This window comes from Dendrobates tinctorius, unplaced genomic scaffold (genome assembly GCF_039654945.1).
Source record: "Dendrobates tinctorius isolate UK_male_01 unplaced genomic scaffold, ASM3965494v1 ptg000117l, whole genome shotgun sequence".
Classification (NCBI taxonomy): Eukaryota; Metazoa; Chordata; class Amphibia; order Anura; family Dendrobatidae; genus Dendrobates; species Dendrobates tinctorius.
Genome location: NW_027361785.1, coordinates 9,145,132 through 9,160,519, shown reverse-complemented (window position 1 = coordinate 9,160,519; position 15,388 = coordinate 9,145,132). Strand labels below are relative to the sequence as shown.

The 15,388-nt window shown below is 42.0% G+C and overlaps 1 protein-coding gene and 1 pseudogene across 1 annotated transcript in view; both read right to left on the bottom strand.

Annotated features, from left to right (window-relative positions):
* The window catches only part of RASA3 (RAS p21 protein activator 3), a 285,794-nt gene that overhangs the window by 104,032 nt on the left and 166,374 nt on the right, over positions 1–15,388 (bottom strand). The gene's annotated exons all lie outside the window — the stretch shown is intronic.
* LOC141101477 (ras-related protein Rab-35 pseudogene) lies at positions 58–1,096 on the bottom strand (annotated as a pseudogene).

Below are 15,388 nucleotides of genomic sequence, written 5' to 3'. Positions count from 1 at the left end.
GCAACTCTGGTGGACCTGAAAAACTAAACTCCTGTAAAACTAAGGACTGTTCTTCTTTCATATCCATCTCAGTGTGACATTATTGGACACCAATCTAAACTTCCGTCCCAACAAATAGTATCCAAGAGCGTCCAGGATGGCCAGGAACCCCTTTTCCATGATGGAGTAGTTACTTTTGCATGTTGACAGCTTCCTCTTGATGATGGTCACTACATCGGTGGGCTGTAGCAGCCAGGCCTGGTTCTGCTTCTTGATCCTCAGGACCAGATGCATCATCAACAAGAACATCTCCTCTATGTTGAGGTTTTCCTTTGCAACAGTCTCAAACAATAGGACTCCCATCTGGTCACTGAACCTCTTTGCGTCTGCAATATCCATGTGTTTTTGGGACGGGTAGCACTATGCACACGGAGTCACGATTCTGTGTTATTTCGTGCAGCCATCAATTAACATTTCCAAAGGATGCTGAGCTGGTGAAATTATAAACCTCAATGACCCCGTGTGTGTGTGTTCTGGTAACACGTCGACGTGATCGTCCAAAACCTCTCCTGACCGGCTGTATCCTAGATCTAAAGTTTCACTTGTTCTCCATCCAGAACAAAAGTCTGAATCTTAAAGTCGACAGATTGTTATGTAACTTCCAAAGAAGGAGTTGTCAGAGAATCTCAAGAGAAGGCTGCTCTACCAGAGTCTCTGATCAGCAGAAGCTTGAATATATGATCGTAGTTGTTGGCAGCATGACTGTTCACTGGCGCCCAGCACTACCCACTCTAGGGTTAAGTTTTGCGCTTTCTCCAGCCCATGCTATCTCACCCAGTCATCTGCATTATGGTGATCTCCCCGAGTTACCCAGCATTGACCCAGCCTCAGCAGTGAGAGGGTCAACTCGTCCATAGCGATTTCCTCCACCATTTGTGGTGGAGTACAAGTCTCGAGTAGCAGCCACTTTTGCACCGAGTGCAGAAGGTCAAATATCCCTGCTATAGTCCCAGTGATGCACCCGTTGCACCTTGACTGCCAGGTTTATGCCCAGACTAGGCAAGATCTCTGCCTTGAGGTTGCCATACTCCTTGGGGTCCTGAAGGGTCAAGATCATAGTGCGCCTTCTGAGGTTCCCCTGACTGATATGGCGTAAGCATCTCTGACCACTGCTGTGGAGGCAGTTTCTGTCAGTCGGCCACCCTCTTAAACATAGTCTGGAAAGCGCCAACGTCATCATCCAGAGTACTCTTTTGCAATGCCTCTCTTACCATCTTTCTCACCAGGGACTCGGAATTTCGATTTTTTGTGAAGGTGCAGTTTCCTTGCTGCAGAAAGCCTCTGCCAGGAGTTTCATCTGTTGCTGCTGTAATTGTTGTTCCTGCATCTAGAACTGCTGAATCAGGAGTGTTTTGATTTCCTAATGGGTCTGCTGCCATTGCTCCTGATGCTGGATAATGGCTTGGACCTGCTGCTTAATCAGTTCATCCATGTTTCCAGTCTGTGCTTGAATAACTGAAACTGCCTTTATGCAGGACATACAGATTTTATATGGCAATCATCTGTACTCCTTGGGATTTTTGCCCACATTTCAACAATCGTAGGGATTCCACTCTTTAGCAGCAGTTGAAGTAGGCACAGGCAGCAAAGTTCTTAGTCAAATAGGAAGAGATATTTAACTCAAATCTTCACAGGAAAACAAGTTTAGCATAACATAAAACCAAGCGATTCTCCAAGCAAAATAACTTCATGCTTGGCCAACTTTTGGCAGCCTGTTCAGCACACAACAGAGGTGTTGCCATTTCTAAACTCAGACAGCTAGTAAGGTAGCTGCCTTAAAACAGGCTGCAAAGCCTTGATAGGAGAATGGGAACGATTAATCCTGTCCAGCTCTTCCAGACGTTCCAAAAACCAAGACCAAAAATCTGGGCCCATTTAAAAAAAACTCTCAGCACTATCTGTGCTGGAGCCTTCATCTCTGGGTCCAACATCACCAAGAAAAGCCACCACGGTGATACATAGCTCATTTCCAGTACTTGTCTGGCTGTAACCTTTGAAATACAGGTTTTTGTGTAAGTTTCCATTTGTAATAATTATAAAATAATATTACTATGGGTTTGATTTTTTTGTTCACCTAGATTCATTTGCAAAAAAAAAAAAAAAAGAATTATTAACAAGACCTGAGATGGAGAATGAAACTGTAGGAAGGACGAACTGCAAAACGAGAAGAGAAGAGGAAACTAGGCTTCGTTTACAACAGCTTTCCTGATTTTTTTTTTTTTTTAACCGTCTTTATGGAGTGTAATACAAAGTATACATATAATGTCCAATAACATAACAGAAGAACATTTATGCAATATTATTAACATTAGACATTTTTTCAACTATAGCCACCCCCCGCCCCTCCCCCTCCTCTCCCCCGGGCAAACTCCATAACTTCGTAACACAATTTCAATCCAGTCTAACAGGGATATTACCGGCAAGCTGCTCTCTCATATACCAGTTAGTGAGCTGGAAACAACTATGTATTGCCTGGCGTGTGGAAAATGTATGAGTACTGATAAAAAAGGACCATGTGAGAAAAAAGCGTTCAGTGTCTTTTAAGTAAGGCCTCTATCCAATCCATTTTGAAGAGATGTGTTACTTTTGTAGTAATTAAGCTTAAAGAAGGTGTTACATCCTGTGCCCACAAATGGAGACTGCTTTTACCTGTGGCTGCCCCCCATATGACCAAGACGCGGCGCTGCTGGACAGAAAGCCTCACCAACTGGTCCTGTGCGAGAATATTAAATATGGCCCACTCCGGGGAGAGAGAGATTGATATGCCAAAAGTGTTGATGAGATGTTGCAGACGTGTATCCCACACCTCCCTTATTTTTGAGCAGTCCCAAAGGCAATGGAAAATATCAGCTGGAGAGTGTAAGCATTTAGGGCAGGGATAGTCCCCTGAGGGGGACATTTTAGACTTTACCTCCGGGGAAACGTATGCTCTATGAAATATCATAAGAGACATGGTTATGTAATGGTCATATGGTAATACAGAGTTAATATGCAGAGTGGCTTTCAAAAGGTCATTTACCCGACAGTTCGTTAAATGAGCAACCCATTTTCCAGGGCCTGGTGAAGAGTCTGACCAATGTATAGAAGGCTTCAATGATTTATATATAAGACTCATAGAATAAGTTCCCATTTGGGTTTTAATGGAAGCTTTCCTTATCTTATCGCTTCATACTTTTATATAAAGATCCTCCTCTAAAAAAACACTTTGGATGCGAAAATATCAATATACAGTAGGCTACAGGAGCTAATGCTGACATTGCACCATCAAGCTGAATCATTTTTTTTCTCTACAAGTATGCCATGTCTAAAAGGTCGTTCTTCATGGATAAATATCTAAATAAAATTGATCAAATTACATTCGAGCTTCAAGCTGATCCTATGAAAAGCACAAACATGGAACACTTGTGCCCCATCTCTTTATAATACTAATATAAGGGTATCATTATCATGCTATTCTACATGTGTGCAGTTCATAACAGTGCTACATATCAAAGCACATTATCAACGTTCATTGCTGGTAATTTAGGGACAATATCTTACCTTTTTCTACCTAAAATGATGCAAATTTGTCAGGAGTGCTTCTCAAAAATATCAGCGCAATCCTTACAATTTTGGCATTTACACTATAAAGACCTTAGGCATTAGGACACAACTGAATCATTGAATTCAGGTTTCTCATTCAGTTACAATGTCGCAGCTGTATAAAATCCAGCCTCTAGCTAGCTATGCAGTCTGCGGCTACTGAATTGTTTTACACTGTAGCAGGACGCGACTATTGAAAAAAGTCAATTCATAAAATTTCTTCCCTTCAAAATATTCCATGATCAGCTGCTGACACAAACTGCAGAGCACCAAATCTCCGGGAGCTTCATGGCATTAGTTTCCATGGCAGAGGACATGTATGTAAGCCTTACATTACCAAGCATCGATAGAGTGGCGTAAAGCACACCACTACTGGAGACTCTGGAGCAGTGTAGATGTTTTCTGTGGACTGACAAATCGCTCTCCTCCATCTGGCAGTCTAATGGTCATGCCATGGTCTGTCAAATGTAAGTTCAACCTTAGTGGTCTGGCAATGCGCCAGCTGTAATTGTTGTGGAGGAGGATAGTGCTATAGGGTTGTTCATCAAGTTTTGGCTTAGGTCCTTTAGCTCCAATGAAGGGACATCTTAATGCTTTAGCATACCAAGGCCTTTTGGACAATTGTAAGCTTTTAACTTTGTGGGAACAGTTTCAGAAAGGCCCTTTCCTAATTTAGGATGACTTGACCCAGCACTGAAAGCAAGGTCCATAAAGGTACAGTCACGGCAGAAAGTGTTGGCACCATTGAAATTGTTCCAAAATATTAAGTATTTCACCCAGAAAATTACTGCAATTACACATGTTTTGTTATACACATGTTTATTTCCTTTGTGTGTATTGGAACAATCTAGAAAAAAAAATGGCAAATTGGACTGGATAAAATTGTCGGCACCTTTCCAAAATCGTGGGTAAACAACTTTGCTTCAAGCATGTGATGCTCATTCAATCTCACCTATGTCAAGGTGTGGACAATATAAAAATCAAAATTGAAACCAGATAAAAAAGGTAGACTTTCACTCAGTATTTGCATTATGTGTCTGTGAGCCAAACTAAGCATGGAGAACAGACAGAGGATAAGAGAACTGTCTGAGGACATGAGAAACAAAAAAACTGTTGAAAAACAATCTCAAGGCTACAAGTCTATTTCCAGAGATCTTGACGTTTCTTTGTCTATGGTGCGCAATATAATCAAGAAGTTTACAACCCATGGCACTGTAGATAATCTACAAGGACGTGGATGAAAGAGAAAAATTGAGGAGACGTTGCAATGCATGATAGTCCAGATAGTGGAAGTGCACAGTCAATCAAGTTCACACTATCTTGCAGGCTCTGGGTGCATCATTGTCAGCGGGAACTATCAGTCAACATTTGAATGAAATGAAATGCTATGGCAGGAGACCCAGGAGGACCCCCACTGCTAACACAGACATAAAAAAAGCTAGACTTCAGTTTGACAAAATCCTTCTGGGAAAGTGTCTTGTGGACAGATGAGACCAAGATAGAGCTTTTTCGTAAAAGTACATAATTCTGTTCACTGAAAACAGAATGAGGCCTACAAAGAAAAGAACCCAGTGCCTACAAACAAATATGTCAGATTCAAAAATTTGGGATTGTTTTGCATTTGGCTGCATTACATGTGTGCAAGGCATCATGAAATCTGAAGATTACCAAAAGGATTTTTGGTCGTAATGTAGTGCCCAGTGTCAGAAAGCTGGGTTTGTAGCAATGACCCCAAACATACTTCAAGAAGCACCCAGAAATGGATTGAAACAAAGCATTGGAAAGTTCTGAAGTGGCCCTTAAAGAGTCCGGATTTAAATCCCATTGAACAACTGTGGAAAGATCTTAAAATTGCTGTTGGGAGACAGCACCCTTAAAATATGAGACACCTGAAGCAGTTTCTAAAAGAAGAGTGGTCTAAAATTTCAGATGAAGTGTAAAAAGCTTGTTGATCGTTATAGGAAGCGATTGATTACAGTTATTTATTCCAAAGGGTGTGCAACCAATTATGTGGAGGGTGCCAACAATTTTTTCTGGCCCATTTTTGAGGTTGTTTGTGAAATTTGCTTTTTTTTTGTGTTGCTCCAACACACACAAGGGAAATAAGCATGTGTATAACAACCATGTATAATTGCAATAATTTTCTGGAAGAAACACAGTTTTCTGTAACAATTTCAAGGGTGTCAATGTTTTCGGCCATGAGTGTATATAGTTGGGAAAGTTTAGTTTGGAAAAGCTTAACAGGCCCGCACACAACCCTGACCTCAACCCTGTCAAACACCTTTTGGGTAAAGTAAAATGTAGACTGAGTGCAAGGCCCTCATCTATCATCAGTTTCTGACATCCCGAATGCTCTTTTGGATGATTGGGTTAAATTTCACACCCAACACATTCCAAAGATTTCTCAAAGATTGGAAGCAGTTTAAACCAAGGGGAGAATTAACTATGTTACATATTAATGAACTCTGGATGGGACGCCCCAAAATCTCCTGTAGGTGTTTTGCAAAGGTGTCCTCATACTTTTTCCAACACAAAGCATATTTAATGAGCAGTCCACTATTTTATAACCTTGACTTAAGTGTGTCCTGGCCTTCATTTGGTTTTGTCACCTGAGAAGCTTCTATAAGAGGATCTACAGTAGATGTGGGTCAGGAGTCACGGGTTGCATACACCGCTTTCTTCCTCTACCATGCCTTCTGATTAGTCAGAACATGACACACTGTACTCCTGAATGAATTGAGATGAAGGAATTGAGGGTAAACTGATTAAATTTGCTGATGACACAAAGCTAGGAGGGATAGCTAATACTAGAGAAGAGAGAGAGAGAGGATTCAAAAAGATTTAAGTAAACTGGAGAAGTGGGCAGCAACTAACAGAATGGTTTTTAACAGGGAGAAATGCAAAGTACTACATCTGGGCAATAAAAATGAAAAAAGCATATATAGAGTGGGAGGAATAGGGCTAAGTGACAGCACATGTGAAAAAGACTTGGGTATACTAATAGATCACAGACTGAATATGAGTCAACAGTGTGATGCAGCAGCAAAAAAGGCAAATGCAATTCTAGGATGTATTAACAGAAGCATACAGTCTAGATCACATGAAGTCATTATTTCCCTCTACTCCTCTTTGGTCAGACCTCATCTGGAATATTGTGTCCAGTTTTGGGCACCACATTTTAAAAAAGACATCAACAAACTGGAGCAAGTTCAGAAAAGAGCGACCAGAATGGTGACCGGTCTGCAAACCCTGTCTTATGAGGAAAGGTTGCAGGATTTGGGAATGTTTAGTTTGCAAAAGAGAAGACTGAGAGGAGACTTAATAGCTGTTTACAAATATCTAAAGGGCTGTCACATTGTAGAAGGATCAACTTTATTCTCATTTGCACAAGGAAAGACTAGAAGCAATGGGATGAAACTGAATGGGAGGAGACACATTAGATATTAGAAAAAAACTTTTTGACAGTTAGAGTGATCAATGAGTGGAACAGGCTGCCACGAGAAGTGGTGAGTTCTCCTTCAATGGAAGTCTTCAAACAGAGGCTGGACAGACATCTGACTGGGATGATTTAGCGAATCCTGCTTTGAGCAGGGGGTTGGACCAGATGGCCCAGGAGGTCCCTTCCAACTCTACGATTCTATGATTCCTGCGGGGACTGTGCTAAATCTTGTTGCTACACTTTGTTCTGCGCATGTGCCGCAACTGCAATTTGTCTGCTTTGCGCATGCTCAGACCACAAAGTCAACTCTCCATCTCTCTCTCTAACTAGCAATCTAGCTGAATCTTTCAAGCTAATAATCCATCCAGCATAACATACTGTACATATGTCAGGAAGCTGATAAACCACAGATATTAATGGAAAAATACAAGGTTAAAAAGGAGATCATTGAAAACATGTGGCGCTCACATGGAAGGTTTATTTTGGCAATTAACAGTGGGAAAAGAGTCTGAGAAAAGTTCTGGTCATGCTTCAGAACGCTGACTTGACAATTATAGGCTACATGTGGAAGAACAAAGGCTTCTGTGACAGGATGGAAATGAGAGATGCCATCTTATGACCAAACAGTGACAAATAAAGAGAAAAGTATATGCACATAAATAGGGATCACCACACACTAATATAATCAAGAATCAAATTTTATTATAGTGAACACAACAAGCAAACACTTACCGTATTTTCCGCTTTGTAAGACGCACTTTTTTCCCCCCAAAATTTGGGGGGGAAACAGGGGTGCGTCTTACAAAGCGGACATGCCTTACCTAGGCTGTGATCGGGGGAGTCCGGCGGTTGCTGGCCGCTGCTGCGGGTGTGTCCGGTGCCGCGTTGTGTGCCCGTCGATGCCCGGGGCTCTGGCAACATTGAGCGACAGGCCAGAGCCCCGGCATTTCCTCAGTTCCCTGTGTGCCGGTAAAAAGATGGCCGCTGGCGCGTGCGCAGATGGGATCTCGGGACCCAGTTCTCGAGAGATGAGATTTGAAATCTCATCTCTCGAGAGGTGGGTCCCGAGATCCCATCTGCGCACGCGCCGGCGGCCATTTTCCCTGGGTTCCCTGTGTGCGCGCGGTGGTGCCTGCAAAAAAATGGCCGCCGCGCGTGCGCAGATGGGATCTCGGGATCCAGCTCTCGAGAGATGAGATTTCAGATCTCATCTCTCGAGAACTGGTCCCGAGATCCCATCTGCGCACGCGCCGGCGGCCATTTTTTTTTTACCGGCACTTCAGCGCACATATACAGGGAACCGAGGAAATGCTGGGGCTCTGGTCTGTCGAACAATGTCGGCAGAGCCCCGGGCATCGATGGGCACACAACGCCGCACCGGAGCACCCGCAGCACCGGCTTCCAACCGCCGGACAAGTGGAGAAACCTGACACCAGCACAAGACTCTGCAGCAGCAACAGCACACATCGGAGCCCCCCCTCATCCCTGAATGCGGCCTGCAGCATCACTCCACGCCTGCCTCCTCCAGCAGCGAGCCTGGGATCCCTCTACACCGCAGCCACCAACCCCGGTAAGCAATAAGATGCAAGGATTATAAGAGGCACCACCATTTTATTAAAAAATATTTTTTTCTTATTTTTCTCCTCAAAAATTGTGGTGCGTCTTATAATCCGGAGCGTCTTATAAAGCGAAAAATACGGTAGTTTAAAAACAATTAAAATGTCTGAACTCACAGACACACAGACAAACAAAAACATGTTAATAGACAGTTAAATACTTTGGGCCCCAGAATTAACCATTTAATCAAATAACAAATATCTACTGAATTTCAATATCTGGGATCTAATTTATTTATATGCACTAGGTGATCCCACCTGAGTATATATTGTGGATGGTGCCCGTTTATCCTTTTTAGTCAGATCTTATGACCAAACAACGCACTTTTCAGATGCCTGTAGATTGTTCCTTTTTCACTTGTACTAAACGGGTCGAGATGGTTAAAAGAATAGCAAGTCTGTTATTGCTTTCACTGAGCGCAATAAAATATGTCCATACCCATCCATTGCAGGCAACCAAGGGGGGCTTGTTTCTATTTTATATGTAGGCAAACAATAAGGAATTTCTGAGGATCCAACAAATAAAATTTAAAAAAAAAAAAAAAAAAAAAAAAAAAAAAAAAAACACAACACTATTTCATCTTATATTCTGGATCTGGAATTGCCTACTTGAAAAAAATAAATTCTTAGAACACAAATGTAAAGTCCGTCTGCAAGTCTGGGCAGCAAAAAGACAGAGCCCCGAGTAACCCCGATACCCTTTACCCCTATACAGGGATCTGGATTTACAGCAGAGCCCAGGAGGCGCTGTCGGAATAGGAGCAGTGCGCCAGAGCAGGACGGTCGCCAATAGAAAAGCAGGAAGGGAGCCAAAAACGTAGTCAGAAACCAGGCGAGCGGTAGAGGTGCAAAAACGGCAGGCGGTAGCAGAGTCGAATATCCAGGCCAAGGTCACAAACCGGGAGAATAGGAGAGGTACAGAATCAGCAGGCAGAAGAGAGGTCAGGGAATGCAAGCCAAGGTCAGCGTCAGTAGTCGGGAGTAAGGCAAAGGTACGAAAACGGCAGGCAATAGAATAGTCAGAATCCAGGCTGAGGTCAGAGTTAATTATAGAATCACAAAGTAGCACGCAGGGGAACCAAGAATATATCCGGCGGCTTGCAAGCCCAGTCCCAAAGTATTTGAGGGATCAGGTCATCTCTCACAGGCTCCCGGCCTGCTGATGTCATCAGGACCGCCCCAGGACCAGACCCGATGATGATGCACCAACCCCTTCATGACTGACACTGGAGCGGAGTCCGCGTCTACTAGACGTCTGCGCAGAAGCCCTTTCACTGTTGCCACCATCACTCGGGCGTGAACCACGGAGCCTCCCAGTGACCGAGGCAGGAACAGCAGGCCCCGAGTTCGACGGCGATGTGTCAGTCCAGCACCTCCTGGTGGCCGAGGCCTGAACAGCATGCCCCGAGCCCGAGGGCGGCGTGACAGTCCGTCGCCTCCTAGTGGCTGAGGGCAGAACAGCAGGCCTCGCGTCTGACAGTGATGTGACAGCAAAGTTGTCAAAAATGTATGACTAATTTTCATATTTGGGGTATCTATTTCAATTTATTGCATGGCTACTGTAAATAAATTACATATCTTGCACGCTTTATGAGAAGGCAGGATTTTTAATGGCGTGATGTTTGAACCATAACTTTCTTGAGGTTTCTGGCAACCCAGACATATAGAGCGGTACACAGCATATCGAATCAGTTCAATTTCTGCTACTTTTTGTGCTCTCTTGCATTCTCTATGTGTAGGGAGGGGGAGCGGAAGTATCCCACTCCTCTCTAATGCCTATTTACTGTATTACGGCAAGACTGAAATATTTGCAGAGCCTGCAGGCAGATTGTACTTCCCATTAATAAGATATATTACAAAGTTAAACAATAGGTACACTGTAACTGCAAACAGGACATGCCATCAAAAACGCATGGGCTCCTGACTAAGGGAAAAATTCATTCTTGGCTCAGTTTACTAAATGAGTGAATTGGATTTGACAATAATAAATATACATTAATCTTTAAAGGGTTATTCACATCTTCAGAAATGGGTTTTGAAAGATAGTGCTTGTAAATGCAAGCAATTATGCAATTTACTGCTAATTAAAATGTTCAGCCATTCTTGAAGCATTAACACTTTTGTTGACAGATCGTTGCCTTGCAGACTACCACCACTGCTAGACAGCAGAACATGTTCAGTGCTTACAAGCTCTTTTCTATTGAGCTTGTAAGAAAGGTTTTGAATGTAGCCAGGAATGATGCAGAGTGCCGTTAGCTCCTCATCCTAACTGGCTTCAGGACAGTGCTTGCAAGTTAGACAGCACCAGTGGTCGGTTTCCTAGGCAACAAACTGTAAACAAAAGAAATAATTTAAATATCAAATTGCAAAAGTGCTTGTTTTTACAGGCTCTTTCCAACAATACTGATTTATAAAGATGGGACTAAATCTAAGTTTTCATCTGTCCAATGGAGACAAAGATGTAAAATTTGAGTTAAAGTTAAAAACAAAGAAAAAAAACATCCGTGTGATTAACACCCCATTTAGAAGGTTTCTAAGGGGGAGAGAGGACGACCATTTAAAGTAATCTATTTCAATTGTTTAATCCATTAAAGATTTTGGCGGATTTTGGACCTTGCACTGTAATGTTCCACCAATACGGACATTAATTGTCCTACAGTTTAAAAGCCATAGTTGGAAATAACACTTAGCATGTTTACATGGTGCAAATATGCAGCAGATTTGCTTGCAGGGAATCACAGGAATTTGCAAGAAAAAAAACAAGATAAAAAAACCCACATTAAATTACAGCAGCAGCATTGCAATTGACTTTTTAGGCTAGGTTCACATTTGCGGATGGCTGAGCTGCGGACGTCCTCCGTGAAGCTCCACCCACTGCCGCACCGCCTCCAGTCAGCTCCGCCTACGTCTGCATGCGGCCTGCGTACCCATCTTCAACATTGGGTACGCCGGCCATGCAGATGCCTCCGCATGTGTCGTTTTGACGATGCGGCAACCGCATCAAAATTGCAACTTGATGCGTTCGACGTAGGTCACCGCAGCGTCAGAACGACGCATCCGCACGGCCTATGTACCCAATGTTAAAGATAGGTACGCAGGCAGACGTAGGTGGAGCTGACCGGAGGAGGTGCGGCAGTGGGAGGAGCTTCACGGAGGAAGTCCGCAGCTCGGCCATCCGAAATGTGAACCTAGCCTAAGAAGTGTCAATCACAGGTATATGGATTATACCTGCAGCGTAAATAAACCTGCACTTCCTACAAAAGTTGGCATCTGAAATACAAATCAGTCCAAAATTGCCATGAAATGCCAAGATCATGGTTTTTACATGTGCTTTATTTAGCTGCATTTGTATGAAACTACACAGTGGCCCCAATTTACCACAAATGTCCATCACATTAGGTAATTTAAAAGGTACATGTAGACTTTATTGTATGTTGTGACCTATTTATAAAGGCAAGCTCCCTTCTTTGCTAAATTTGTCATAATATGCAATTCTACCTAAATGATGTTACTTTTTCTATCAAGGGCTGGAGTAGAGATGTAACCCTTGCACAAGCTTTTATTTTTTTTTTAATTAAATGTCACATTTCATAAATGTGCCTTAAACCTGCCCAAGCAGCAAGTCACGCCAATGTCTCTCTCCAGGTTTACAAACTAATGTGCACGGTTTAGATGGCTCTAAATTCTGCTGCAAATAGTTAATACATCAAGGCTTATTAATCATAGGCACAGATTTATTGTAAGGCTGTGTTCACACACAGCGTTTTTTTCGCGGTTTTTCCTGCGGATTTGCCAAAAAATCCGTGGGAAAACGCGAAAAAGAAGCTTCCCATTCATTTCTATGCATTTTGCACTTTTTGTGCACATTGATGCGTTTTTTTTACCGCAAAAAACGCATCGCGGTAAAAAACGCAGCATGCTCATTAATTTCGAGGTTTTTTCCGCGTTTCTGGCTTTTTCCATGTGTCTCGAAACTGCACGGAAAAAACGGCGCAAGAATTGCGGTAAAAACGCGCAGAAAAAACGCACGGTTTCTGGGAAGGGAGTCCTGTTTTTCAGCAGAAAATTTCTGCTACGTGTGCACTTAGCCTAAAAGTGCCAGAATTTTATTGCAAATTGCGCCAAACTAGTTGCCATACAATATTGTACGCCAGCTGTTAGACAAATTTCATAGCAGAGCCCATCAATGATACAAATTCCTTAGAGACGTGTGCCACAATTTTTTTTTGCTAAATTCAGTTTGACAGTAAGCCAACCAAGACATGGAGGAAGTTAGAGAAAGGCATCTCTAACATCTATAGGGATATATGAAATCTATCACACACCACTGCGATAAATTTGGAGCATTTTCTGCCTCTTTCGGGTTTGAAGATTTTAGACATTACATAAATTTTAACCATTATTGTTAAGTCAAATGTGCAAAAATGGGGGTGCATATACACTTTACTTCTAAAAAGAGAGGCAAAAGTGACACCAGAACAAAATATACAGAATAAGTAGAGTGGCTTGTGAAAGTATTCACTCCCTGCGCTTTATATATATTTTTTTACTTTACAACCTGTAATATTTTTGTAAATCGGATGTATGTGATGCATTTGCACTAAATAGTCTAAGTTTGTGAAGAAAAATGTAGGCAGAAATTACATTTATGGGATCAAATAGCAAAAAATTGGCATGTGCATATGTATTCACCCCTTTTGCTATGAAGCCCCTAAAAATTTACGGAGCCGGCAATTACCTTCATAAGTCACATGCTTAGTGACAGGAAGTCCACCTGTGTGCAATCTAAGTGTTCCATGGTTTGTCAGTATATTCACACCTTTTCTGAAAGGACACAGAGGCTGCAACACCAATAAGCAAGAGGCACCACTAACCAAACCACACAATGAAGACCAAGGTGATCTCCAAACAAGTCAGGTACAAAGTTATTGAGACGTACAAGTCAGCCTTGGGTTCTAAAAAAAAAAAAAAAAAAAAAAAATTTCACAATCTGATGATTCCCAAGACCAACATCAAATCCAATATCTTCAAATGAAAAGAACATGGTACCACAACAAACTTGCCAAGAGAGGGAACCCCACCAAAACTCTCAGCCTGAGAAAGGAGGGCATTAATCAGAGAGGCAGCACAGAAAACAAAGGTAACCCTGTAGAAGATGCAGAGTTCTCAAGTATAGACTGGAGTATCTGTCCATATGACCACAATATGCATTACACTCCATAGAGGTGGTCTTTAACCCCTTCATGACCCAGCCTATTTTGACCTTAATGACCTGGCCATTTTTTGCAATTCTGACCAGTGTCCCTTTATGAGGTAATAACTCTGGAACGCTTCAACGCATCCTAGCGATTCCGAGATTGTTTTTTCGTGACATATTGGGCTTCATGTTAGTGGTAAATTTAGGTCGATAATTTTTGCGTTTATTTGTGAAAAAATCAGAAATTTGGCGAAAATTTCGCAATTTTCAAATTTTGAATTTTTATTCTGTTAAACTAGAGAGTTATGAGACACAAAATAGTTACTAAATAACATTTCCCACATGTCTACTTTACATCAGCACAATTTTGGAAGCAAAATATTTTTTTGTTAGGAAGTTATAAGGGTTAAAAGTTGACCAGCGATTTCTCATTTTTACAACAAAATTTACAAAACCATTTTTTTAGGGACCACCTCACATTTGAAGTCACTTTGAGGGGTCTATATGGCAGAAAATACCCAAAAGTGACACCATTCTAAAAACTGCACCCCTCAAGCTACTCAAAACCACATTCAAGAAGATTATTAACCCTTCAGGTGTTTCACAACAGCTAAGGCAATGTGGAAGGAAAAAATGGACATTTTAATTTTTCCAACACAAATTTCCTTTCAGCATCAATTTTTTCATTTTCACATGGGCAACAGGATAAAATGGATCCTAAAATTTGTTGGGCAATTTCTCCTGAGTACACCGATACCTCATATGTGGTCATAAACCACTGTTTGGGCGTACGGCAGGGCTCAGAAGGGAAGGAGCACCATTTGACTTTTTGAATGGAAAATATGCTGGAATATTTAGCGGTTGCCATGTCGCGTTTGGAGAGTCGCTGTGTGCCTAAACACTGGAGCTCCCCCACAAGTGACCCCATTTTGGAAACTAGACCCCCCAAGGAACTTATCTAGATGCATAGTGATCACTTTGAACCCCCAGGTGCTTCTCAAATTGATCTGTAAAAAAAAAAAAGTACTTTTTTTTTCACAAAAATTATCTTTTAGCCTCAGTTTTTTCATTTTCACATGGGCAACAGGATAAAATGGATCCTAAAATTTGTTGGGCAATTTCTCCTGAGCACACCAATACCTCATATGTGGTCATAAACCACTGTTTGGGTGCAGGGCAGGGCCCGGAAGGGAAGGAGCGCCATTTGACTTTTTGAATGGAAAATTAGCTCCAATCGTTATCGGACACCATGTCGCGTTTGGAGAGCCCCTGTGTGCCTAAACATTGGAGCTCCCCCACAAGTGACACCATTTTGGTAACTAGACCCCTTAAGGAACTTATCTAGATGTGTAGTGAGCACTTTGAACCCCCAAGTGCCTCACAAAAGTTTATAACATAGAGCAGTGAAAATAAAAAATCATTTTTTTTTCCTCAAAAATGATTTTTTAGCACGCTATTTTTTATTTTCACAAGGGTAACAGGAGAAATTGGACCACAAAAGTTGTTGTCCAGATT